The following is an 18698-nucleotide window of genomic DNA, read 5'->3' on the forward strand; positions in this document are numbered from 1 at the left end:
TATATATATATATATATATATATATATATATATATATATGATGTTCGCAGACAACACGACAAAATAATGATGGAGTAGTTTATATGACTTGATTAAGATATATTGTTCATACAAGGCATCAATGTTTACATACATTCCTTGATAATTCATGAGATATTTCAAACCTTACAATAAAATTTTGTAATGCAGTATCAAACCAAGTGGAGAGCAGCTTATTGAATGAAGCTACAAAGCCCGAGTCAAAATCAACCGGAGGGCCATAGGGTTCCGATCCATCCGAGAAGATACTCATCGGCAACTTTGCCGTCGACGGTGGAACCCAAAAAGTGAAAAAACAAGAAAGAAACCGGCACTAGTGCCGCTGCTTCGCGCCCTGCCTACATACCGCTGGCATTTAGAGAGACAGAGATGCCTATATTTTTATTAAGTTAGATTTAGGTGGTTCGTTAAGTATGACAATCATATCGTATCCTAATAATTTGCAACTTTGCAACTCGCTGGATGGCTAGCTTGTGTTGATTATCTTATTTTGGGTTTTTGGATTTTGAAGTTTCTCTTATGCTTTGACATTGATGAAAACTATAAGATCATCGTTTTTCTTTGATTTCTAAATGTTTTAAATTGCATGTGTTTGATTGGCATAACGTAAAATATTTAGTATTGTGATCAAGGAAACAGGCTTCCTTTCGCTTTCATTTTGAGCCCAAAATGGAGGTCCTTTAATATTGATTTTAAAGGGCCGAATCTATGTTTTAGGGTTTCAATATCATTAAAAATGGAATGGAGATATAATTATTGACCCCACGTTTTGGGCTCAATCCTAACTACGAGTTACAAACCCAAAAAAAGGGAGAATCGACGCCGCCGAAGAGAGCAGACATCGACACCGCCAAGTTTGGAACTACTCTGCACAACCCTACCGTCACTGAGAATATCTGAAGTGGAAAAGAACCTTAATCGGCATCGAGTTGACTCAAATCCTAGTTTGCGGGAGATGGACTCCCACTTAACCGCACCGAACCGCTCTCGCGGCTCCCAGACCCCCTCCCCATCTCACTCTGCCTCCGCCTCTGCTACTTCCTCCCTCCACAAGCGTAAACTCGCTGCTGCTGCGTCCGAAGACCACGTGCCTCCTTCGTCGTTCCATCCGTCGTCTTTCTCTGCCGACACTCGAGACGGCGCTTTGACCTCCAATGACGACCTCGAGAGCATCTCCGCACGCGGTGCTGACTCTGATTCTGATGCTGGCGACTCAGAGAACGCCGTCGTGGACGACGATGAGGACGACTTTGACAACAACAACGATTCCTCCATCCGAACTTTCACCACTGCTCGCCTTGGGTCTGGAGGTGGCAGCTCTGGTTCTGTTCGGAACACGAATTTTAAGACTGAAAATTCCACAGTTAAGATTGAGAATACCGATGTAGTAAAGACGGGGCTACCGCAGCAGTTGGGAGCACAATGGCGGGGATTCCGAGGAAGGAAGACGTTAAGATATTTACTGAGAATATACAGACTAGTGGAGCTTATAGTGCTAGACAAGAGAACTTGAAAAGAGAGGTAAAGTTTTCAACTTTTTTATGTTGCAATGATAAAAAAGAAATGTGTCTTCGTTATAATAGTTTGTTTCTCTTGTGAATTACAAAACATTTTTAAAAAAATCAATTTGCAGGAAGAAGAGGGAAGACTCAAGTTTGTTTTCCATTCAAACGATGGTGTTGATGAGCATATGGTTGGTATCTAATTCTAATTGCCTTAAGCATTCATGTTACGTTTTTTCTTGGATTATGCACGGTTTATTTATTTATTAGTAGCCATTGATGACCATGGTTTATCTCGTAACTCACCATACTCCCTTCGTGAACTGGTGATGGAAAATTTAGCTTTTGTTTTTTTTCTCAGGTTGATTGGATTGAAGAATATATTTGGAAGACAACTACCCAATATGCCAAAAGAGTACATTGTTCGCCTTGTTATGGACAGGTATCAGGATAGAAAATTTTGAAGCTACACTTTAAGATGGAAAACCTCTTTTCTGTATGGATCTCTTTGTTGGGTCAAACATTCATCATCTTACATATCCGTGGTGGTTGACATTGTTAATCTTTGTTAATTCCCCTGCTGTTTCTAGCCAGGATATTGTACTTCTTTAATGTAACGATTTTGGATTTTGTAGAACCCATAAGTCTGTGATGATTATCAGACGGAATCAGGTTGTTGGTGGCATCACGTATCGCCCATATGTCAGGTAAGATTTGCCTGCATATTATTTACATTCCTGGGCTTATTTAATAGTGAGTCATATCAAAATCTTCTCCTGATGATGTGCATTTTCCTCTTTTGGCTTTGTTCTTTGCTAAATTTTGTTTAGCTTGTCTTCCCTATTATTAAGTTCTACTTCATAGTGTAATACAAAATTTTGAGATTCTTAAGAGAAACAAACATAATCGCAGTGTGGTTCATCTTTCAACAGTTCAGGACAATTCTTATTATCTGTTATTTATATATTCTGCGGCACTTCTATTGTATGTTTTGTGATAACCTTAGATTTTTCTTTTTATGATGTGAATGCTTTATTTATCCTCTTCACTGATACTTGTTTTGGTGGCAAATATCAGCCAAAAGTTTGGGGAAATAGCTTTTTGTGCAATCACAGCAAATGAACAAGACAAAGGTTATGGCACCAGACTGATGAATCATTTAAAACAGCATGCTCGTGACGTTGATGGACTAACTCATTTTCTGACGTATGCTGACAATAATGCTGTTGGTTATTTTGTCAAACAGGTCTGATATAGACACATCTTTTGTGTGTGGTTGCCCTGCTGTATTGTTTTGCATGCTTTATGTATCATAAATTTACAGATGTAAACATCCCCACCCCCAAGTCTATGAATCATATAATTGAATTTGGCAGGCTTCTTTTTGTAGAAAATTAGGTTAAATTTTTTTAAAAGGAAAGTTTTTAAGGCGCTTCCAAGAAGATGGACCATTCCTGTTCAATTAAATCGAGTGCATTAAATATGAATTTGCTGAAGGCATTTATGATTCTTTGTCACTTAGACCTGCAAGATATATAGCTAAAGAATTATTGTTCTTTATAGTCACTTCTTTTGTCTAATAATTTGCATCATCTGATTCAATAAATCTAGTCTTAAGGGACTTGTCAATTTTTATCTACTTGCAGGGCTTTACCAAAGAGATTCACTTGGAGAGGAATCGATGGCAAGGGTATGGTTAACATGCTAGCATACCATTTTAATTTTATTTTTCCCTCCCCATCCTTAGGGCTCAAGGGCCACTTATTTTGTGTTATTACTAAGAAATCAAGGAGTGGAAGAAACCCTTACCCTCTTATATGTATTATTGAGTGTTGGAATGCTGAGGATGCATGCATTTCTTTTAAAAATGGAAATATGGGGTATCTAGAACTAAAATGAAATTATCCTTTGTGGAATACTTTTGTTTTTCTTTTGAGGCAGGGTTTTGTGTTAACCTTTTAACGAGACCTGTTTTCTTTTTTTTTTTTGTTAGCTATGTCCTTATTATCTTTGTAGGTTGTGTTTAACTTTTCTTCACTTTCTAGGTATATTAAAGACTATGATGGAGGTGTCCTCATGGAATGTAAATCGACCCCAAGCTTCCGTATACCGATTTATCAAACATGATTCGTTGTCAGCGACAGGTCAGATTATTATTCACTCTATCAATGAAACCTTTTATCTTGGGGGGTTGGGGGGTGTTCTTAAACTCTCTGTAAGGATCAATTCAACTTGTGAGTGTTGAGGTATTGTTTCAATTTGGCCATTGGGTTTATTGATTTTCTTCTCAAAATTCACCTGAAAAGTTGGGTTCAAGATCCATCATAAACTAAGACTGGATTCCCTACTGTCTATCTGATGCGGGATACTTTTAGGGTTGATATCTCCTATGTCATCCTGTTGTCTTCACCAGGAAGCCATTTTGTGGAGTCCTGCAACACTGATTACTATCCAAAGTGTTGTACTCCCCTTATCTGACCTGCAGAAGTTCATTGGACGCATAAGGATCAATTGAACTTGGGAGTTCTGATTTATTGATTCAATTTGTCCATTGGATTTCATGAGTTTCTTCTCAAAATTCATCTGAAAAGTTGGGTTCAAGGTCCATAAAATAAGACTGGACTCCCTACTGCGTATCTGATGTGGGACTGTTTAAGGTTGGAGTCTCCTATGGCATACTCTGCTGTCTTCACCAGGAAGCCACTTTGTGGGGCCTGCAACACTGATTACCATACAAATTGTTGTACTCCACTTATTTGACCTGCGGTAGTTCATTGGATGCATATTAGGTTCAAGTGTAACGCTGATTACTATCCAAAGTGTTGTACTCCCCATATTTGACCTGCGGTAGTTGCATATTAGGTCCCAGCATAGCACCTTTTCTGATTTCCTTGTGAATTGATTGCTGAACAATTGACTTTTATCAAAAGCTAATGGGGACATATGTAATCAAAATTTAATGTATACAGTTTCAGTGGTGGGTAAAGAAATTGAGTAGCCAATCTGCAATAAACCAAGAACCTTTAATCCATTTTCTTTCCATCAATTACTCCGATTGTTTCCTTCTCGCTATTGCATGTGTATTCCGACTATTTCTTCAAACTTCTACCAACATGTGCTTTCTTTTTTTTGATAAGAACCAACATGTGCTTTCTTATTTGGGATTAACAGGCAATTGATGAAAAAATTAGGGAGCTCTCAAACTGTCAAATTGTTTATCCTGGAATCGATTTTCTGAAGGTACATGCAGATTCATTCTCTGTGCATTCTTTTAGTAAATTACATTTCTGCAAGAGTCTTTGGGCTTTGAGCCATGTTCAATATCACATATAGAATATTGAGTTTCTCATGTTGATTTGGTTCTTCAATTTAATCAAGGCATCATATTTTTGTTGAAAAGGTACTTATTTTCCAAGTGTTCTAGGTTTGTGTTTTGTTTTGTGTATGTGTATTGCATCATATTGGTGCTTGTTCTTAAATGGCATTCCTATTCAATGGACTCTGTGTTCTGATCACTGAATTTGTTAATCTTTCTTTGTGTTCTAATCCGCTAGTGAAACTGGTCGTCTTAAGTTGGGTCTGGTGAAGTGCACAATCTTTTCCCACTTCAGTTGTTGGTCTTTAATTATTTTACCTGCTGTAGCTTCCTTTGTTGTAGTTTTATGGTTTAGCCTTCGCATATTAAGCATAAATATTTCAAACATAGCAGTAATGAAAGATTCATTTGATTCAGAAAGAAGCTGGTATTCCTAAAAGAGTCATCAAAGTTGAGGATATTCCTGGTTTGAGTAAGTTCTTGGCCTTTTATTGTGTTTGGCTGTTGTTGGCAATTATATAGATACTGTTTCTATTTTCCATGTTATATCTGTATTGCAATTACGTGCATCAATATTCATAACTTGACAAATTTGTGTGAATATATCTTGAGTTCATCTTTTGTCTTTTAAGTAACTGAATCCTGAATTTGTATTATTTTGGTAACAGGGGAAGCTGGATGGACTCCTGATCAGTGGGGTCATACACGATTTAGATCCTTAGTTGTGTCTGCGGACAACACCACAAATCAGAAACATTTAACTGGTTTCATGCGCTCACTTCTGAAGGCAACTTTCTGAACTTTAATTGGTCCTCATCTGCTGCATTTATCTTCATTATTGCACTTGTAATTATGTTTAGTTGATGCTTAATTTCCTATCAATGAATGTTGGGTATAACTCTAAGTAATCATATTCCTGTTTTCTTATGTTGCAAATGAATTTGGTTAAGAGGCTTGTGTAAAAGCATCCATGTGCCCTTCTAGCAACCGAACACCTTGTACCATAGGGACTCAATGGATCAATGTCTAAGATGCAGGGGAAGCTTTTTTCCGCTAACTTTAAGGATTCTTGCAATGGCTTAATTACTGGATAACTATAAATGTTCATTAATCATCACCCTTTTCATTTACTCATGTTAACTTGATTCTCTCCAAGTGTTTGGTTGAAATCAGATGTCTAAATGATCAACCCCTTCTATAATTTTTCTTGGATTCTGAGCAAAGTGATGTTGTTCAAGCAGTCATGCACGACCATGCCGATGCTTGGCCATTCAAAGATCCAGTTGATGCTCGTGACGTACCTGATTATTATGATATCATCAAGATCCCATGGGTAAGGTTCATATAAACAACTGTGATAAATGGTGTAGCTGTCAAGTGGGTTTAGGTTTGAGTGGGAAAGTTGTTTAGAATTTTTCACTTAGCAACTACAAGTGGCTGCAGGCAAGGCCAAATCTCATGGAAAACTATAAATCTACGAAAGTGTTGCTTGATATTTAGTTCTACATTTTTGGCTTTGAGAAATAATTTGACGTTAAATTTTCATTGTTAATTTGGAAATCAGATATTGAATCAAGTACCATGAAGGTTTGTCTAATAACCTGACTGAAATTTCTAGTTTTATTATGAGTATTTACAGCTCAGCGAGTCACGCAAACCCTTTCTATTCAATAATAAACCACCAACCAATCATAGTACAGCTTCAGGTTATAGAATACCATCATCAATTATATCTCATGCTAAGTTATGCTGCTGTTTATAAAGAAGCTCCGACCAGAACATTTACAGGCAGCAGTTATCGTTATGCTTGACTGTATATTCGTGGTATGCAGATCTAAAGACTATGTCAAAAGAGTTGATTCGGAGCAATACTATGTAACACTCGAGATGTTTGTGGCTGATGTCAAGAGGATGTTTGCTAATGCACGCACATATAATTCTCCTGATACTATATACTATAAATGCGCAACCAGGCAAGATCACTTCCTTGTTGCTTATGTGTGTGTGTGTTTGCTGCTTTCATCAGTTCTCTTTATTTATTTGTCTTCCGTTGTTGATTGCAGGTTGGAAACACATTTCCAGAGCAAAGTTCAATCAGGTCTCCAATCTAACAGCAAAATTCGTAAGAGGACTCAAATGCATATACATGCTCTGGTCTTATTTTGATCCCAGGAGATCAGATTTCAGAGATTCCAACCGTCCCGTTTGAGCAATATCTGTATCATTAGTGGTTGTATGCTTATCTATAATGTCTCGGGGGAATTCGGACATATTCCCCTGTAATGTGATGTATGGATGAATAAGCTCGTGATAATTTAAATTCCTTAATTTATATATATGCTAATTTTGGCTTTGTTGAGTAGGTCAGGAAAACGACTCCCAATTCTCAACCTACCCATATTGAGATTGAGTTCATAATGACATGACTCAATGATCATTCCAACTATTGATCAATGTATATTACAGGATGGACCGAGGTGGGTGACAGTCACCTCTTAAAAATTTTAAATTAGCATTAGATCTTGCGTATGTGTCACCTTTTTCAACAAGTGGAAGTATGGGTTTGCAACATTGCCAACTCCTGCGGTAGTACTCATTCTCCAAGATCCACCTTTAATTCCTAAAATGGGTAACCTTAGCAGTAGATTTAGCACCTTGAACTGATGAGAATTTGAAAAGAATTGTTTATGAAATAAGTTTATTTAAGAAGCCGATTAGTACAGCCATTATATGATACAGATATAATAGTCTCACTGAAGATGTTACAACCAAAAAGCAGTGAGAGTCAATACCCGTCAATAGAATTAGCCATAATTGACCTTCTAAAAAACCAAAACAAGAGGGGTGCTTAATATTCAACTTTGATTGAGGTTCCCGTCGGCATGACAAGGTTCCCAACCAGGCATGGGTCCATGTGCATTGACACCAGGGCAATCTGATCTTAAACACACTCCAAGCAGGGTCTACACTGTAATGTAGATGTTTCATTGACATTCTTTACTCCTACTTTAGCTTGTAAATTCATATCTGGAGGAACAAAGGTGTTGCCCTTGAAACTGTTGTCCACTGTGTGATGATGCGTGGGTGCAAACATGCTAGGAACTGGGTGGTGAAAAAACTGGTTAGCGTTTGACTGCAATGGTAGAGGAGCAACTGAAGATGCTTCCAATGGGCTGCTAAGAAAAGGATGCCTAGGTATATTGGGTCTAGATATAAGACCAGGGTTGATCCCTGTCACCCGCTTAACTGTTTCTTCAGCCATTTTCACCTAAAAATTCTAATTGAATGATTAACCTAACAACCCAGAACTTAAGTTGCACTAATTATAATCAATAGTAATTTATAACAAGTAAATAGTTGAAAGAACTATAGTCATTCCTGCAACAGTTTCCACCATAAAGTGCTTGATTATGTTTCTGATTTGGCACAGTCTAACACTGGAATTTGCATCTGACATCCAAAAGGGTAATTTCAGTGCATCAACTAACACAATAGACCATGTCTATCCATGTGTAAACTTAGAGAGACACACAAGAAGTAAATAATTTTAATTAGATGAACAGTTGAACACTCCATAGAAGTGACAGCACATAAGTAGTAGACACGTTAATATAGTATGCAAGCATGTTTACCAATTAAAGCCTTTAACTCTTAGATGAAGGAAAATGAATTGCCCATGGCTTTTCAAAGTTTTACAAAAGACCAAAAACGCTTTGGTGTCAGGATAATAATTCTCGGGGGATATACCTGGAAGTAAGTTTTCGTCAGGAGAACCCTGCATCAACTAACAGCAGGATAATTAGATCATGTTAAGTAAAACGCAAAATTAGGAATGGTAATGGTTTACCTTTGCTCTTAAAGTCTCAATGTCAGCCTTCATAATTCTATTGTCAACAGCAGCTCCATCATACTCGTGATTCATGTCAGTTAGACGCTGAAGTAATGTGAAATGTTCAACTCTTAGTTGACCGACCTAGAAAACCACTTCGAGGATCAAATAAGACATAGAAAAGAATGCATGAGACCCATCAAGGGGAAGGTGAACAATGCGGAAAAACCTGTGCTTCAAGTCCATTCATTTGTACTTGTTTTCTTCTTCTAGAATATCTAGCCTATTCTCGATTGGATCGCATTCTGATCCATCATTAACTCGCTAATTAGTAGAGGGTAATTTGTGATTGCATCAGCAAATTAGAAATTTAGTTCAGTGTGAATTTAGTAGTTTACACATCGTGTAATGACACAGGTGGAAACTGATTGGAACTATTGTTTTTAAACAAATATACCGGTTTTCTAAAATAGAATAGAAAACACAAAAAGGAAAAGGAAAATACATATTCCTACCAAGAGCTGGAATTAAGTTTGAGAAGATAATAACATTTTTTTTAATTAAATCTATAGGATCATCAAGCTCAAGTTCTATTTGCGAAATATATATTTGATTCGGTTCAAGAAAGGAAATTAATTCTTATAACTATTACATAATATAGAAGAAAACTCTTATTAATTTGGGAAGAAAAAAGAGGAAGGAAAGGAAATATGTGAAGAAAAAAACCCAGAAGATATAGCATTTCACCCCCCCAACCCAAAAACCAATCACTAAACCAGGCCAACGTTAAAACATGGCTACCTCCTCGCACGTTTTGCATCAGCCGGATCCATGTCGGCTGTTTCAGTATCTCCTTCAAGTTCATCACTGTCTGAGTCTTCTCTTGATGATCCACTGGTGGCTTGCCTCACTTGCACCCCTGATTTTTTTTGTGTAGTTAACTCGGCCAGAATTCCACAAGGTGTGACATCAGTTTCACCCTGTCCTTGTACCTTTGAGGAACCTAGAATTGTTGAAGAAATTTATCATTTGAAGTAGTTATAGAAAAAGGTATAACAAATTAATGCATTAAGAGCTATAAAGTTCCCCAGCAAATTGCTAATTGTTTAAATCTTAAGACAATTTTGAAGAAGCAGAAGTCGGATTGTTTGACTGCCTAGTGAAGTTTACTGTTAACTACGAAAAATTATCAAATCTAGTAAAGCCGTTTAATTCCATTTTTTTTCTATGCTCCATCTTTCTTATTGTTTTCCTTCCCTACTCTTCAGCACTAGCATAAATGGGAAACAAAATCACATGACACTCCATGAAAATATGCACTATTAAATTATTATGCATAGTCATATATAAGGATGGATGGAGGGGAGCCGGTTCCCTAAATTTTAAATTATCGTATATTTTAAATATTTTCTTTTTATTTTCTATTGCTAATATTTTTCTCCCCTAACATAAAATGATAGGTAGTCCCTGACATACATGATATGCAGAAAGACTCCAATGCCAGCAATACCGAAATTAAAAAAAGAGTCTTTCCAAGCAACCGAAAAATCATTGTCGGGGTAACCTAGAAGGACAAATATTCATGATTCGTCATGCCACTACGTGACCCCAAAAGACTTGATGACAGCATTCAGCTCACACCGTAGCTTGTTCCATACTAAAGATGCCACATATAGAAATAACGTAAAACTCAAAGATCAACGTTAATGGTTGCAACCATCCATTATAACAAACAATCTAAGTAAACCACTGCTAATCACCCAAAATTGAAGCTCATGATTTTCAAATCAAATAAGCTGCATGAAAAGCAGAAGCTTGCCTTGAACTTTTGATCCCGATTGAAGCGAGTGATTTTCAGCTTGGGCAGACAAAAATATTCTGCATTCACAGCTAACGCCTGAATTTTTGTTTGTTAAAAGAAGGGAAACAAAAATTTACTAGTATTAATAATAGTAAATAATAATAACTCAAAACGGAGATTATCGAGAAACAGAAGAATACACGAGAAAAGAGCACCGCGGCACATTCTAGTTCGAGCTTGCTCTCGAGGATCGCGCGGAAATTATCCGAATAATCGGGACTGTCGGTGTTAGATCAGAAAGCGGAGGCTTGTGATTCTGTTGTTAGGCCTTTCGATCTCCACCGGTCAGTATCTCCATCACTTCTTCAGCTTTCGAAATGGACGGCTGAGATGGCTCCAAGGACGGACAAATCACATTCTCTCCCGCACAGGAAAATTCATCCAGAAACCTTTCCAAACCCTCAGAATGGCTTCGGCTCATCCCAGCTGCAGTGTCGGAAGCCGGAGCCTCCAGAAGCAGTAGGAGAAATCGTCAACCGAGAACACAGGATTCATCGTTTCAGTGGAATGTTTCCTTCTCTCTCCCTTTGCCTTCTGCTTTATCATTTATGCGGGAACAAACATGAAATATTCTCTATCCGCCTCTTTCGTACGGGCGTTGCGGGTAGTGAGTGTTGCCTGTGAAGCTAGGTGTGCTCTATCCGGGGCTATGCCGGTGTGGTCCAAATACTAGGTTTTATTATATTTGAATGTGATTATTTTACAAAATAATATATATTAAATCATGTTTATATTATATAATTATAATTTCTTTAAGCTATTTTAATGAATATTATAGTAGGTGAAATTTCTTATCAAAACGAGCGGAAAACCCACTGTTAGGCCTAACTGGAACTTGAGTTACCTTTAAATTAAAGTATTTCAGAAATTGTTGAATTAAGTCAATCTGATTTTATTAATATCATTTAAATATTATTAGACAAAAATAATAACCTTTTTTATTAAGATAAGAAAAAAATTGTTTATATATATATATATATATATATATATATATATATAATATATATATATATATTGATGTTTAAGTAAGTTTTAGGGATTTTTGATGTTTTAAGAAAATTGAATTTATATTTTAGAGTACTAAATTTTAAAAAATTATCTATTCGTTTTATACCAAATTCTAGTAATTTCTTATATCGAAACTGGACATTGGAAACCATAAGGCATGTCGAAACAGCCCAGTTGATTTCTATATTGCACAATTTGAAAAATATATATTTTAAATCCCTTTTAATGAATTATATTGATTGTATCCTTTCAGTTTAATCAATATGACAAATTAATCCTTATTTGATAAATAATAGTTGTGTGATTGTCTATTAATTTGATTTAACTTAGCTTTTAATTTGTTTAAGTTTCGATATGTGAAACCTCTAATTTAATTTATGATTAAATAATTTATAATCAATTACATGCTTATTTTTGTGTGATAAATACCCATTTTCCTTTTAAAAGGACTATTATTTTCAGCATTTAATGGGTAAATTCTCCATAAACAAATCTCGTTGTTTAGAAAGCTTAGCCCGGCCTGCTGAATCAGCAACCGCGAAGGCCCAAACGTGAAGGAAAATTCATTTCTGAAGAATCGATTCTTTCCCTTCCGAGAAACTCCAATTTAGGGCTTCGAAACCCTAACTGTACTCCGATACGTTATCGTCTCCTTCCCCTTCATTTTGACTAGTGGCTTTTAATTAAGATTTTATATCTACAAATATTCTGCCATTGTGTTTTGTTCCTGATTTCCTTGCACCGACAATGGCGGAACACTTGGCTCAATCTTCGGCACCGAGAAGGACCGCGTGAATTGTCCCTTCTATTTCAAGATTGGAGCATGCCGACACGGGGACAGGTGCTCACGGCTCCACAATCGCCCGACGATCTCTCCAACCCTCCTGCTGTCGAATATGTACCAGCGCCCCGACATGATCACGCCCGGAGTGGACGCCCAAGGCCAGCCATCGACCCCCGCAAGATTCAAGAACACTTCGAGGACTTTTACGAGGACATCTTCGAGGAGCTCAACCAGTTCGGCGAGATCGAGAACCTCAACGTCTGTGACAACCTTGCCGATCACATGATCGGAAGTCTATGTCCAGTTCAGGGAGGAGGACCAGGCAGCGGCTGCACTCCAGGCTCTTCAAGGAAGGTTCTACTCCGGTCGGCCTATCATTGCAGATTTCTCCCCGGTCACTGATTTCCGCGAGGCCACTTGTCGGCAATACGAGGAGAACAGCTGTAACCGTGGGGGTTACTGTAATTTTATGCACGTAAAGGTAATTGGAAGGGAGCTGAGAAGGAAGCTGTTCGGGAGGTACCGCAAGTACAGAAGGAGTAGAAGCAGGAGCGCCAGTCCACGCCGCAGGAGTGCCAGTCCACGCCACAGGCGTGACAGAGAGTCCAGGACCGTGACCGCGATAGGAATGGGCGAAGAGATCTGACAGGCATGACCGTGAAGGAAGCGGTAGGAGAAAAATGGGAGTCCTAGGCGAAGCAGAAGCCCTCCACCTGCTAGGGAAGGGAGTGAGGAGCGGAGAGCCAGGATTGAACAATGGAATCGAGAGAGGGAAGAGAAGGATAAGAGAGCTTGTTTGTTTCTAAAGTTTCAGTGTCCCCCCCCCCTTTTGGTACGAATTTTTACTTTTAGATTCACGTCTTGTTTTGTTATATGCTTCTGCAACTCTGTACTTGGTACTTGGATTGAACTTGTGTCTTCATTTTGAGCGATGATGGAACCATTTTTAGTTTTCGCCATGTTCTTTTTTCTTGAACTGGCAGTTTTAAACGTGGTACTTGTATCTCTGTTGAATACTTTCCTTACTTTTAGTTGATGGTTAAAATTCCAAGTTATTTTCTTCTCACTTTTATATTTGTGAGATTATCATTCCTTAAAGATGATTATTTGCAAATAGTTTTGTTAATTTAATCCTTTTTCTTTGTTATTTTATTTTATGTTGAACTTGTAAATCTGCCTTAGGCTGATCATATTTTACTTCCTTTAGCAGGGAAGAGCTACTACTCTGCTTGCTCAGCCTCACTGCTACTGCCTTACGAAGAAGCAATCCTTATAATTCCCCCCGCTTTTCAATTATGATTTATGCATTGCTTTACATATTAGCTTGTGAACCAGCATGGGATTGGGGGTCTTTTACTCTAAATTTGAGGAAGGGCTGCTTGGGTATTTGCATCTCAATGTTGCCGCCACTTACGAATGTTGCTATGAATTAATTGTTTTCATGGGTAACTAGGACAGAGACCTTCATAGAAAGAATCCAAAATCATTTTCTTTTGTCAAAGAATACCTAGAAGATAGAATTAAGCCATTGGTGGTTTCCACCCCACTGTGTATGCTGGTATATGTCATGTCTTCGTTTCGTGTTCAAAACTGCCAATGTGTTCTTTTAAGTTGACTCTTTGCAGAAATTGCATTTTTCTCTTGTTTCCTCATATGGATTCCCTCCATTGAATGTCTTGCACCTTCACAAGAGTCAATCTGGTGGCCTTTTAGTTATTTGCTTGAGAAATATTCATGACATATTTTAAGGAAACTTGATAGAATGTTCTGCCTCTTTCGAGAATGGGGAACAAGAGCGCGATCTTATCTTCATTGTATTTGCCCAGGAGTTCAGGATCCGGGAGCCAACATCCTAGTATCAAGATGCATACATGTGCACTTTACATTGGAATGCATGAATGCACTTCACTTTAAGCCTCCATCATTTGCGTTCAAGGGAGAGAGATCCATATAATTAGCACTTCTTTTTTCAATAGAACATATGAATTTAGCACCTTAATTGCCTCAGTTGCTGAAAGCTCGTGATCAGAAGCTTTGAGTGTGATATGAGATGAATGCAACCGTCAAGGAGGCATACTTTCTAATTTTACCACATTAGATAGAGATGTCGTAATTTCATGTGATTTTAGAATTAATTTATCTCAGTAATTCTAACCTTTTTGTGGTAGCTCCCCTGAATTGCTACTAACAAGATATAGTTTATAAATTGGCCGTCAACATTTAATGTATTTATGGTTGCAAGTTGCGGGTAGAAAATTAATGTATGGTTGGTGCCATGGTTTATGATGGATTATGACATTATACATTTTAATGGATCAAATATAAATTTAAACCATTTTTTTTCATTTTTCACATATATTTATTCACTGACTAAATTAGATGGGGTATGGTAAAGTTATATATTAGGATAATTATTCCAATCAAATTAGTTATTCACAATGTTGAAATTTGAACTTCTATATCGTTTAAGGGATAATCATTAGAGAGAATTTGATTTTGTTTAAAGGATTCTGAACTAAGTTGTTATTTTATGGAGTTGTATTCATCAAATTGCCCCAATCTCTATTTTGATTATTCAGTCAAATATAGGGGTGTTCATTCGGTTAAAACGGTGGCCAATCAAACCAAAATACCCTTAACTGAACTTTTTTTTTCTTTAACCGTTAATCGAACCGAATAAATTTTGGTTAATTCGGTTAATTTTCGAATTAACCGATTTTTTTAGAATTTTAGAATTTAATATTTTTTAATTAAAAAATAATTTACAATTAATTTAAATAATATCTAATTATAAATAATATCTAATTAATTTGATTCAAACATTTTGCATTTAGTATTGAGATTATTTTAATTAATATTGATTTGGGTTTTAAATGGGTTTTAAATGGATTGGGCCTTAATATAATTATATTTAAAGGTTAATTCGGTTAATTAATCGATTTCGAACCGAATTAACCGTTAACCGAATTCTCAAAAAATCCTTGACCGTTCCCCGACCGAATTAACTGAACTAATTCAGTTCGGTTGGTTAATTCGGTTAAAACCGAATTTTAAATACTCCTAGTCAAATACTTGAATTTATATGGGATCCAAATTGTTTAAGAAATTTAGGAAAGGAGAGAAGCGAAAGCGTTCCAAATCAGACTACCATATTCATCTGTAAACAGATCCAGTGCGAGTCAAACTGGCCCTTGTTTATGCCTTACCAAACTTCTCCGATCGTCAGTGTGGAAACGTTATCGTTTTCAAAGACCCGTCAAATTAGAGAGGCAGATTTTATTTTTGAGGAAATTACATATTTGTTGATTTCAATTCGATTTCACCAATCCGAACAACACAGATTAAATGATAAACGTCATTGGAACTCGTCGATTTCATCCAAATATTATTTTTTTATGATAATTTATAGTATTTTAAAATTTAAATTTTTATAATTATAATTTATATTATTAAATATTATATAGAAAATTATAATACAATTACATTCTATTGATAAATATATTCAAGTAATTATAGTTTTCAATAATTATACAAAAACATGATAAGTAATTATGTCATTATGTGAGCTTGACCTCACAGGTATAACCACGTGGCATATCCGAGTATAGCAGAAAGACAATCCACCGCTTCGTATATTAATATAGTGGAAAGGCCCGACAGTGTCCTCTTTCGCCATAGTCGTTCTCGGTCTCCTTCTCTTTTCACTTTACTCCTTGTATTACTCACTTCAATATATGATCTTCAACCCTCTGCAGGTTATTAGTCATTACAATTAAACCTTTTCTTTTCTATTATTCAAAAGCCTACACAAAGAAATACAATATGACAGAAGGTATGGAGGTAGGAGGAGGAGGTTGCGAGAAGGAAAAAAATGGGATTTGAGGAGACAGAGCTGAGGCTAGGATTGCCTTGTAAAGGTGCCGATGTTTTAAGGAAGAGAGGCTTCTCCCACACCGTTGATTTCAAGCTTAACCTTTCCTCTTCAGACCATGATGAATAGAAGAATCTTTTCCCTTCTCACCATGATCCACCTCCCAAGTAAGCTTAATGCCCTTTCTTTTATGTATAATAGTATATATTTCCTGGAAACATTCAGGTGCTCAGTTATGGGATGATTAGGGTTATTGCATACTTGAGCTCACAACATTCAGAGAAAGTAGTAGTATTTTCCATAATAACCTTTAGATTTTGATGCTATTTACTTATGTTTGTCCCCAAGAACATTGGATCTTCACTTCTCAAATAATATATTACTGGATATGATCACATATTTTATATAAATGTCTCTGGTTTCATTATGTATGAACTTAGACATATATATATAAATTCATTTATATATTATTAATTTAATTTTTTACTCTCCAATAATTTCAACAATTTTAAAAGAAATGTAAAATTAAAAACTTTGACATGATTTGAACTACTTTTGCGTGCTCGCGCGCGCACATATATATATATTAATGAGATGGGATACTAAGTTCTTTAAGTAAAATTAGATGTTTGAATTTAATATTGTGAATAAGTAAGCACTTGAAAAACATATCTTTATGATGATTTTATTATCAAATTTAATTTAATTGATTAATAAATCAAATATTTATTTCAGTTATATATAGCATAGTTGATATACTGAAATCCAATTTAAAATACTAAACGTAAAACCAAAGTTGGGTTTCATTTCAAAAATACGTGTAGAAAAAAATAAGCAACATAACATGGTTCCATAAAGTAATCTCTATAGGCATGTCTTAAAATTTAGGGCCCAAGTTGTAGGGTGGCCACCAGCCCGGTCATTCCGAAAGAACATGTTATCCACCCAAAAGTGCAGCACCGGCCAGAGAAGGCCGCCTTTGTGAAAGTGAGCCTGGACGGTGCGTTGGGTTTCATTTCAAATACGTGTAGAAAAAAATAAGCAACATAACATGGTTCCATAAAGTAATCTCTATAGGCATGTCTTAAAATTTGGGCCCAAGTGTAGGGTGGCCACCAGCCCGGTCATTCCGAAAGAACATGTTATCCACCCAAAAGTGCAGCACCGGCAGAGAAGGCCGCCTTTGTGAAAGTGAGCCTGGACGGTGCACCGGCTTGAGGATGTACAAAAGTTACCAGCAACTCTCCGGTGCTTGCCAAAATGTTCAGACTATCGGTACACATATTCAATATTCAATCAAGATTAATCTTATTTTTTCATGCATATAATTTATAGTAATTAGTTGTTTTTAGTTATATATAAACTGAAATAAAAATGAAGGGAATGTGGATCTCAAGGAATATTGAAGGATTTCATGAATGATAGTAAGCTTATGGATCTTAATGGCTTGATATGTTCCAACATTTGAGGATAAAGATGGCGACGGATGCTTGTTGGTGATGTCCCTTGGGAGTCCGCCCTATTCATACAAAACTCAATTCTTCAATTACAACTCATATTAATTCCTACTTGACACTACATTCTTTCCCTTCTGATCAGGATGTCTATCGAATGGATAAGAGGTTACCCATATTAAAGGAACAGAAGCGATTGGACTCGGTTAGTGTTTCCTTTTGTTGATTTCGTTTGAATTGTTTATAAACAAGAAATGATAAGGAGAAATGTAAGAACAGAAGCTGAAGACCAGTGGGTTTATATACATAAAGGGTATATGACTGAGACTCAGTGAGTCGGGGGAAGGAAGGTGAAGTGGAGTGGTTCCTTCATTGATTGAAACATGAAGAATAATAAATAGAGAGAATCATGAAAATAAAAGTGTAAATATATTTAGGTTTATTCTCACGTTAGCTCACATCTTTCCAACCCATCAAACATATATAAACAATATCAAACTATTTCTTGTGAGACTTATACATCAGAGGTGTCTGCTTCAAAATTTAAGATCAAGGACCCTTTACCTGTTGAAATATGCCTTTTAGAACTCGTTGATCACCCTCAAGATATACACCCATAACTCAAGCAATTAGGCTTGGCATCTCGACATTAGACACTAGCATCTTCTTCTAATTAAAGACAGAGAGGAAATAATTTGGTTTAAAGTGCTGCCAATGATGGAAATTGTAGATGAATGGAAGAATCTATAAGGGCTTTCAAAGCTGATCTTTGGCATCTCGACAACCTGTGTAAAGATGAAATTCAAGAGTCTTTGTACAGTCGGAAACTTCTCCACTCAAAGTCTGCTTTAGTCAAGCAAGCCAAGCTTTGATACCAACTGCAAATCCTTGGTAAACAACGGCGCACATAAGAAAAAATGAGGCTGCAGAACTTGAAATGGAAAGCACCAATTTAGGTATGAAAACCCGATCATGAAGATAGGAGTGTGTGGCCTTCATTGACATGAAGCTAAGGGTTAAAATGATATTTCATC

The 18698-nt window shown here is 36.6% G+C and overlaps 3 pseudogenes; 2 read left to right on the forward strand and 1 right to left on the reverse strand.

The window, feature by feature from the left end:
- The first annotated feature begins 824 nt into the window (after positions 1 to 824).
- LOC120167695 lies at positions 825 to 7193 on the forward strand (annotated as a pseudogene).
- A 512-nt stretch (positions 7194 to 7705) lies between these two features.
- LOC120167755 lies at positions 7706 to 11042 on the reverse strand (annotated as a pseudogene).
- A 1324-nt stretch (positions 11043 to 12366) lies between these two features.
- Positions 12367 to 13929, forward strand: LOC120167661 (annotated as a pseudogene).
- Positions 13930 to 18698: the final 4769 nt, after the last annotated feature.

Source organism: Hibiscus syriacus, unplaced genomic scaffold, assembly GCF_006381635.1.
Source record: "Hibiscus syriacus cultivar Baekdansim isolate YM2019G1 unplaced genomic scaffold, ASM638163v2 tig00111693_pilon, whole genome shotgun sequence".
Classification (NCBI taxonomy): Eukaryota; Viridiplantae; Streptophyta; class Magnoliopsida; order Malvales; family Malvaceae; genus Hibiscus; species Hibiscus syriacus.